A 10,256-nucleotide genomic window follows, 5' to 3' on the forward strand; every position below is an offset into this window, starting at 1 on the left:
CGACTGGAGGGCTTGAAATATCATGAGATATTGGATAGGATTGGACTTTTTTCCCTGAAGCATAGGAGGTTGATTGGCGACCCTATAGAAATGTACAAAATCACGAGTGGCATAGATAAGCGAATTATCACAGTCCTTTCCCCCAGGGTACAAGAACGAGAGGGCAGAGATTTAAGGTGAGAGGAGAAAGGTTTAAAAAAAAGACTTGAGGGGGAACTTCTTCCCCACAAAGAGGGCAGTGGGTTTATGGAATGGGCTGCCAGAGGAAGCTGTAGAGGCAGATACAATTAAAATGCTTAAAAGATATTCAGACAGGTGCATGGATTGTTAAACTCTTGTGGGATATGGACTGTCTCATGTAGAAATTTTGGTCACCATGGATAAATTGGGCAAAGGGCATGTTTCTGTGTTGTATAAATGACTCTAAAAAGAATGTTTGCAAAACTAATAATTTTACATTAAAATCTTCTTTTAAAAACATGTAGAATCCCAGAAAAAAACAATGTTTTAAATCCACTGTGCTTCAGCATCCATTTGATATACAGTATTTTACAGCTGGCTGCTCAGAGATAGCCCATGAAATAAAAATTTTGGCAAATAACACTGTTTATAGCTACAAATTGAAGAAGTGGAACCAATAAGTACTTGCAGAAGCACGATCACTTAAACAAAGACAAATTTGAGAAACTGCAGCAAGGAACATCTTCAATCGCTGGGGTCTGAATGGAAAGTATTCTGCGTAACACTGAAATGAAGTACATTATATTCAACAATCAGGCTCATGAGCCAGAAATATACACACACCTTCAGTTTATCCCAAAGGCACCACTAATACCATATGTTTAGGCTAAATGAAGGCACTGCTATGACACTTGATGAATAAACACCTTTCTAGAAAAATTACCTATTCCCGACTTGTTGCATTACATGTTTTCTGGAGGGAATTGAAACTATAAAGATATTTCTGTGAAAGATTCAAAATTAAAATACATACTGTTTTCAACACACATAACAAAAATAGCAAAAGCTAGCCAGTCTATCACATTCAATAATTCCCTGCCATTGAAATAAAACAATTTTTAAAAACTGTCAAAAATGTAATTGACTCTCAAATGAACAGCATTGGTACATCACAACAAAAGATGAAAACTATATGAAAAAAAAAACTCTTCTCTAGACATTGCTCACTATAAGTCAGATGATACATTGTATAACGTCTTTGTTGTTGCGGTTCTGCTGCTAAATGTTATCTGTGCTTAAAACTAAGCTTTGCAGCTGAGTCTAATTACTTTCAAATGCTTTTATGGGGGAAGGTAAACTCATGCTCAAAAGCCTTTCAACAATTGGTACATACATACAAACTCTTGTCTCCAAAATGGAGGAAATATTGTATCTACATTACTGGACTAGTTCCCAAATAAAAAGTCCAAACTAATGATCTAGTGACATGAATTCAAATCTTATAAATTTCAATCATCTGGAATGAAAAAAATCAAGCATCAGCAAAGATGGCTATGAAATAACTGGATTGCCATAAAAACCCACTTGATTCATTAATATCATTCCAGGAAGAAATTCTATTTTCCTTTGTGAATCCAAATCTAGGATATGAATGGCTCCCTCTATAATGGCCTAATAGATCATACAGTTCAAACCAAATGGGGGTTGACAATAAATCCTTACCTTTCAAGTAGTGCATTCCAATTACAAGGAAACAGTTGGAAATTTGGTAACTTCTTAATAACTTTAATTTCCCCACAAACACAAGCAATGGAAACATCAAAAATCTTACTTTTTTTATTCAATTGTTATTGCAGACTTAGGAAACCAAACTTCATGAAGTATAATTTTAGTTTAGGATTATTATTCTTCAGGCCACTGCACCAAATTACCACTGATTTCTCCAAGACTTAATACTGAGGGTGAAGGTGGTCTATTGTATTCAATGAGTTGCAACATTTTCTAACTGAAGTATTGTTCAACTGAAACCAACCAATTGCTTGATCATTAAAAAAAAACTTATTTCAAAGAGACAAGAGTTATTTATTCTCTTGAAGGCTCAGAGCTTAACCTGGTGAACAGGTAAGCTGCCAAAAAAAAAAAAAAGGTGCAGTCTCTGGTTTAATTTGCAATCTCTATGGAGTTAGCTGAGCTCAGCCAGCATGACAGTAGGGGCTTCACAATTCAGGTCAGTGACCGGTGGTTATACTGGAAAAGACAGGGGTTATTGCAGCTCTTCTGCACTGATGAGAGTCACCAAAAGAAAGAGATTCAGTCTTGACCTCAATGTTCTTTGTGATCAGTGACTTGTCAGAAAATTCCACAATTCGTGTGCTGACAGTTTGCAAGTGCCACGAAAGGAGAGAGTACCTTACAATCATTCTTAGTTAAGGTGTCAGTGTCTTCTGGAAAAGTGGAATAAAATGAAAATTGGCAAGGAAAATATTGTTTAATTAATATAAAACAACAGAAATACCCACAGTTCTTGAGGGGCTTTATATAATAAGAATAAAACAACAAATCTCTCAAAAGACTTTGATGATAAATAAAAAGGGAAAATCTGTTACTACAAGTAGGAATGCAAATGTTCCATGATACTTTAATACACAGAACATTAAATGATAATGTTTCCAGAAATACAAGTTAGATCCTCAATTGTGCTAGGAGCAATACTGTATTCAATGCACCACAATGCCCCAACTTTTCTCCCTCTCTTTAGAGCTAAGAGATTGGGAAACCAATCTGGTTCGGTTACCATCCAGGAAAGATATTCAATGTCAAATACTCAACAAATGTGTCAAGAATTTGAAGACATACAGTTTTCAATAAGAACTCCTACTGAGTACATTGAATATACAATTTGCAGAAAGTAGTTTGTGAAACAGAATGGATTTTTTGACCGGCACATTCTTTTCTAAGAATGGTTTCAAAACTAGGATGCAAATAATGTGCACATGAGAGAGAATGGGTTACAAGAAATAAGTAGCACTCACATCTACTGTAACAAAGCACTTGAAGAGGTTCATTGTTGGAACAATTATCTCCTGCCTGAGCGAAGACCCAGACCCACTGTGATTTGTCTACCACTGCAACAGTTCTATGCCAGGCTGCAGTTTCCTTGGTTCATCTGTGAAAGTATTGGTTTTGCTGACCATGAAGTTCTAAACTCAACTGTAGACTTTAAGCCCTATCAGACATAAATAACCAAGAGTACTCTCACTAAAGGGAGATTATATGATAATTACTCAATCTTCAAAGACTAGTTTACTTCCCTGTTTATTCTCCATGATGAGTTTAGTTGCCAATACCCACTATTGGAGCAGTGGGTCCCCTCTCCCTAAAGAGGAGAAGATACTTCCAGCTAACAAAGTAGTTTAAAACATAGTTCATTTATTTTCAGTGATACACATTTAAATCCAAACAATGCTCTTAAAAGACATCTAAAACACAGAGGATTTCTATCTCAAAATGATTTCATTTCCAAATCACAAACCATTTCTAAAACACAAAGCACTTCTTACACATAAAGCTGTTTTATAGACAATATTTTTTTTTTAATTTCAAACTGATTGTTGCTTTTCCTTTACATTTTAAAGGAAAACCTGGTGAACAGGTAAACTGCAAAAAAAAAGGTGCAGTCTCTGGTTTAATTTGCAATCTCTATGGAGTTAGCTGAGCTCAGCCAGCATGACAGTAGGGGCTTCACAATTCAGGTCAGTGACCGGTGGTTATACTGGAAAAGACTACCTTTCTTTTACGACTGGAAACTAAACTAGTGTACTTACATCGGTTTGTGATCTTCCAAGTGGCAGATACTGTTTAGAAAGCAAGCTTAGCAAAAATTAACAAGAGGCCTAGGGTGATGCACATTACACATCATTCCAGCAGAACTAATACTCAAGCTTTAAAATCTGGGCCTCTGTACCTTCCTCTGCAACTGGATCCCTTACTTCCTTATTGGGGAAACCACAGTCAGAGCAGACAGGTAATAACATCTCTTCCTTGTTGACACTTCATAAGGCTTTGGTTTGACCACATTTGGAATATTGAGAAATTTTGGGCCCCATATCAAAGAAAGGATATGCTGTCACTAGAGATGGTCCAGAGGAGGTTTACAAGAATGATCTTGGGAATGAAAGGGTTAATGTATGAGGAGTACTTAATGGCTCTGGGCCTGTAATTGCTGGCTTAGAAGAATGAGAATTTTCATCAAATCTCAATGAAAATACCAATTTTTGAAAGGCCTAACTAGAGTGGATATTGAAGGATGTTTCCAATACTGGGAGAGTCTAGAACCATACTTCCAAAACAGAAGGATGTCCCTTTCGAACACAGATGAGGAGGACTTCCTTTAGCCATCGAGTGGTGAATCTGTGGAATTCATTACCACAGATGGTTGTGGATGCCAAGTCATTGGGTATATTTAAAGCAGAGGTTGATAGGTTTTTGATTAGTAATGGTGTTAAAGGTTGCAGCCCCCCGTTAGGAGAATGGGGTTGAGAGGGAAAATATGTCAATGGGCCAAATAGCCCAAGTCTGCTTCTACCTCATATGGACTACTAACAAAGGCACACCTCAAGGATGTGTGCTTAGCCCCATGGCTCTAGTCTCTCCACACAGCCTTTGATGAAGTCTCCAATGTACAGGTTCACAAGAGGCTGCAGACTCAGCCAGTTGGATCATGGACACGACCTTCACGCCATCAAGGATATCTTCAAGAGGGAGCACCTGAAGAAGGCATCATCCATCATTAAAGATCCTTACCATCCTAAATGTGCCCTCTTCTCATTATTACCATCAGACCCATACTGAATGATTTAGGAACAGCTTCTTCCCCTCCACAATCTAATTTCTGAATGGTCCACAAACACTACCTTTTTTTTTGGCACTACATGTTTATTTTTGTAATTTATAGACATCTATGTCTTTGCCCTGTACTGCTACCACAAAACAAGATTCATGTCATGTCAGTGATAATAAATCATATTGTGAAGTAGTGATGGGATGACTGGCAGCCAGCACAGACTCATTGGCACAATGGCCTCCTTGTATCTTGTAAGAAAATGACTTATGAAAGATGAGATTGTTAATTCTCATTGATTGGGCTTATGCTTATACAACATATTAGTACAAGCAAACGATCACTTGGTTATCTAAGGTCTTAAACAATATTGACAATGCCATTACACTTACAAAACAGTGAAATATATTTTGCTGCCTGAGAAGCTGATAAACATTTGACTGTAATACTTCATTCCCATTGAAGTATAGACTTACAGTATATTCAATAACTTTGTTTATGATGGGGATTAATTACTAAATAACATTTATGCTCAATGGATCTCATTTAGAGGCAGAACAATTAGTACCTGGCTGCCTTTCCACGTGGTGTTGATTTTAAAATAATGCTCCAAATTCCACAGAACCCCTTTGTTCTTACAGTCATGAGAACCAAAAGGGTCAATAATTAATAAATAGTTGGGTTGCTTGTCGCATTTACTGTGGCCGAAGTTTTGTACAGAACAGGCAGGTTAATAGATTAAGAGTTTTAGGAACATGAATGTTTTAATGAACTGTTTGTTCTCTCCTCCTGGAATACAGCCTATTTGATAAGGCAGTGAACTACATCTCAAATCCTAAATACAATCAACAATACCTCAGGTTTCTAACATTCTTTGGCATAAAATTACAAATATTTAGGACGGTTCAATTATAGGATTTATTCACAACCACTAATCTCTTTTCTACGGTTTTACCATTCAGCTTCATGGTACATTTGAATATTTTGCAGGTATCAGTATCAACACTAATTAATAAAAGAGATACTCAATGAATTTTTATGTGCAGATGAATTTCAAAATCCAATGATACAAATGGCATTTTGAACATTCTTGATTTATTTCAATTTTTAAAAAGGGTTAAGTAACAAAAGTAATGAAGTGACCTGTGCCTTAGAATGTGTTCTTTTCATCATTCTAAATGATTGGATGAAGTTGTTTGAAAATCAACTAAGTGAGCTTAGTTTGCAAATACTCAACTTCATACAAGACCACAGCACAATCTACTCCATGTTAAAAAGACATTCTCACTTAAGGATATTAGAATGCATCATGAAGAATGGAAAAAATATCAAATGGTCAGAAAGGGTCTGCTGTTGAGGTAGTTTTTAGGATCTTTACTTTGTACATATTTCTACTTGATTAGAAAGGCTCAACTTCCCTAACAATTCCAATTCTTCCTCTTCAAGTATTAGTCCTGAAGAACAAATAAAAGGTAAACTATTATCTAATATATAAAAATAAATTTCAAAAGCCACATTTTTAAAATTATGACCATCATATGATTTGTCATGTTGGTTTGATAAAAATATACAATGATGAAATATTGCTAGTTCAAATTTCTCTCATCTTGTAGCATTATTCCAGTTATAAACAACTTGTTATATTGGGCAGTTACATGTATTATTAGGACAAGCCTGTATGAATGAATACTTACTTTTCCAATTGAAAACATTTTCCAAGATCTTTTCCCAAGATCCTTTCAGCTAAAGTATCCCACACTGACATAGGAAAAAGGCTCAACTGTATTCACAAGAGAAAAGACTCTGATTAATGAAATCTCCCTAGTTCTGAAATGTTAAGTCTGTTTCTCTCCACTGATGTTGCCTTAATTGTTGAGTATTTCCACAATTCACTTTCGATATTTAATTCATATATCACCCCTCAGCTTGTACAATATTCTGACAGAAAAGACAATTCTTTTTTCAAAACAAACTTGAGAACAAATCATGATGTAACGCTTTGCTACCAACATTGTTTGATTTATACAATGCAATCACGAGCCTACCGGCGGTAGGACCCAGAAGTATTCTTTATCATTGCAACAAGACGAAGAGTGGTCAGGAAGGGATCTGGCAGGTCAGCCAGAGCGGCCTTAATATAACCTGAAAACACAGATTTGTGCTTTGCATTTATAAAAGGAGTCGATTTGCATTCCGAGATGTGTGAAGAAATACTAAATAAATAAAGCCAGAGTTGAGCAAGAAAGCGGTATTGCTGGATATACACACACACACTTTCAAGACATGTGAATACGCCCTTTAATAATCAGTTCTCAATAGTCAAATACTTGCATTATCAAGACGTCAAGGAACAGTGAGTGAGTGAATACTCAAACTCCATTTTATGGATCCGTACCATTACCACCCAGGGAGTCACATTTTTGTTTACAGTTTGTACCCCAAAAATGCATTGCACTCACGCCTGGTGTTTTTCCACAATTTTGCAAAGTTGCAAGCAGATATAACGCAGCGCAAATCAGATCCTACCTGTTATTATTATTAATTTTCGTGCAAAAGCCTCCCTTTTGCTTCTGTGTATCTTCCAGAGTGGCGTGTCGGTTTCCCCGGCGTAACAGAGCTGCTGTCAGTTCGGTCTCATCCACTGACTCTTAAAGTGGCAATGCTCGTGCGATGGCGCGGAGAAACACATTTAAACCCATATCACTCCCATTTCTTTCTCAGGCGAATCAATTTCTCCTTGATAAAACAGACATAAAGACCTAGCCCCCTTCCCAATGTCTAAAACGAAGTCCTTATTTAGGGTTTGAGTGGTCTACTAAAATCTAACGGCGCAATCTATGGTTGATTCAGGGGCGCCCAATTAAACTCGGTGCTATAATTTAAAATCGGACTCCCAAAGTTCAGGTGAGAGAAAAGGTGGATTTTTTTTTTAGTGCTGCTCCGTACGAAGGATTTGCTATTGACTATCCCTCTTTCAATCTAAATTTCGACGGAAATTACGGCTGAAATTTAACAGCAAAAAATTAATAGCTTCCTGAAATGTACCTTTTGAAATTAATTCCCGCGCCATACCTCCTTGATTACAGTTTGGAATAAATCCATATTTCTCCTGAATTTTTTTTTTGTTTCTGTAAAAATATTCTGTTCAGCAGGGGCTGTTCGGGGTCTCGATCAGATATGATGTATGGGTCTCCAACCTTATTCTTGAGCATTAGTTCAAGAAATTGTTAGCATGTTTTGGATCTCCGCTTCCAAATGTCTTTACATTGGCCTGTAATTAAGATGATAAAACTTCCTTCACTTTAAGTGAGAAGCCTAAAAAAAAATTCACGGCAGCCTGGAGAGCGTGTTCACAAAATACAAGCCCAGACCACATTTTGGTAAATTAGATCACTTGGCTGTCTTTCTCTCCTTCTCCTACTTGCATACAGGCAGAGGCTGAAGAACAAGACTCCAGAGATTAGAATAACAGAGGTGGTAGCGGACGGCACAGCAGCAGCTATAGGATTGCTTCCAGTCAATGAAATGGGCCGTGATCTCTGGATCTGAATGTTGTAACAGACCATATTTAGACAGTTGTAGACTCCTGATCCTGAAAAAAATCATTCAGATTCTTCCCAACCAGAAGCCTTGGATGAACCATGAGATCCGCATTCTGCAAAGGGCCGGATCAGAGGCATTCAAGTCTGGTGACCAATAAAGTTACAAGATGTGCGGGTAGGATCTCTGGAAAGTCAACTCATGGGTGAAATGGGAATTCTGGACTAAACTTGATTCAACCAAGGATGCTTGACAGTTGTGGCAGGGCATGAATACTATCACCTCTTATAAAGTTAAATCAAGTGACATAGGCAAAGGCAGGGCTTCACTTCTCAATGAGCTTAATGCCTTTTATTCTCTCTTTGACTGTCAAAACATGGAGGAACCATCACGAACTCCTACATCCTTTGATGATCCTGATTTCCGTCTCTGAAGCTGATGTGCAAGCAGCCCGCAGGAGGGTGAACCCATTAAAAGCATCTGGCCCAGATGGGGTACCTGGCCCAGTACTAAAGACCTGTGCTGATCGACTGGCTGGAGTGTTCACTGAGATCTTTAACTTCTCACTTTGGCAGTCTGAGGTACTCACCTGCCTCAATCAGGCTTCAATCATACCAGTGCCCAAGAAGAGCGTGGTGACCTGCTGCACTGACTGTCATCCAGTAACACTTATTTCCACAGTGATGTAGTGTTTTCAGAGGTTGGTGATGATACATATCAATTCCAGCCTGAAAAGCAGCTTAGATCCACTCCAATTTGCCTACCAGAGCAACAGGTCCACAGCAGATATCATCTCATTAGCTTTTCACACAACCCTGGAACATCTGGACAGCAGAGATGCATACTTCAAGATGCCTTTTATCAACTACAGCTCAGCATTCAATATCATCATCCCCTCAAAACGAATCAATAAGCTCCAAGACCTTGCCTCAATACTTCCTAGTGCAATTGGATCCTCTATTTCCTCACTTGCAGACCCCAGTCAGTTTGGATTGGTAACAATATCTCCTCCAAAATCTCCATCAACACAGCCGCACCACAAGGCTGTGAGCTTAGCCCCCTGCTCTACTCACTTTACACTTATGACTGTGTGGCTAAGCACAGTTCCTATGCTATTTTCAAGTTTACTGCTGACACCACTGTCACAGGCCGAATCAAAGGTAGCAGTGAATCAGTTTATAGGGGGGGGGGGGGGGGGAGATTAAAACTCTGGTTGAGTGGTGCCATAACAACAAACTCTCACTCAATGTCAGCAAGACCAGGAAGCTGATTATTGACTTCGGGAGAAGGAAGCCAGAGATCCATGAGCCAGTCCTCATCAGGGGATCAGAGGTAGAGAGGATCAGCAACTTCAAATTCCTTGGTGTTATTATTCCAGAGGACCTGTCCCAAGCCCAGCATGTAAGTGCGATTATGAAAACATACTGTGCATCTACTTTCTTAGGAGTTTGTGGTGATTCAGCGAGACATCTAAAACTTTGGCAGACTTCTGTAGATGTGTGGTGGAGAATATATTGACTGACTGCATCACAGTCTGGTACAGAAATACCATTGCCCTTGAGTGGAAAATCCTACAAAAATTAGTTGATGTGGCCCAGTCCATCATGAGTAAAGCCCTCCCCAGCACTGAGCACATCTACACAAAAAGCTGTTGCAGCAACCATCATCAGGGATGCCCACCACCCAGGACATGCTGTCTTCTTATTGCTGTCATCAGGAAGAAGGTACAGGAGCCTCTAAACCCACACCACCAAGTTCAGGAACAGTTATTACCCCACAACCATCAGGCTCTTGAACCAAAGGGGATAACTTCACTCAACTGCACTTGCCGCATCATTGAAATGCTCCCACAACCTATGGACTCACTTTCGAGGACTCTTCATCTCATGTCCTTGATATTCATTGCTTATTTATT

General features: G+C 38.5%; 1 protein-coding gene across 1 annotated transcript in view; it reads right to left on the reverse strand.

The window, feature by feature from the left end:
* The window catches only part of mpp2b (MAGUK p55 scaffold protein 2b), a 553,630-nt gene extending 546,189 nt beyond the window's left edge, over positions 1–7,441 (reverse strand). The window contains exon 1 of the mRNA XM_073071618.1: positions 7,328–7,441. The gene's annotated coding sequence lies outside the window, so the exon portion shown is untranslated. The remainder of the gene's footprint in view (positions 1–7,327) is intronic.
* Between the last annotated feature and the right edge of the window lie 2,815 nt (positions 7,442–10,256).

This window comes from Hemitrygon akajei, chromosome 18 (assembly GCF_048418815.1).
Source record: "Hemitrygon akajei chromosome 18, sHemAka1.3, whole genome shotgun sequence".
Taxonomy (NCBI): Eukaryota; Metazoa; Chordata; class Chondrichthyes; order Myliobatiformes; family Dasyatidae; genus Hemitrygon; species Hemitrygon akajei.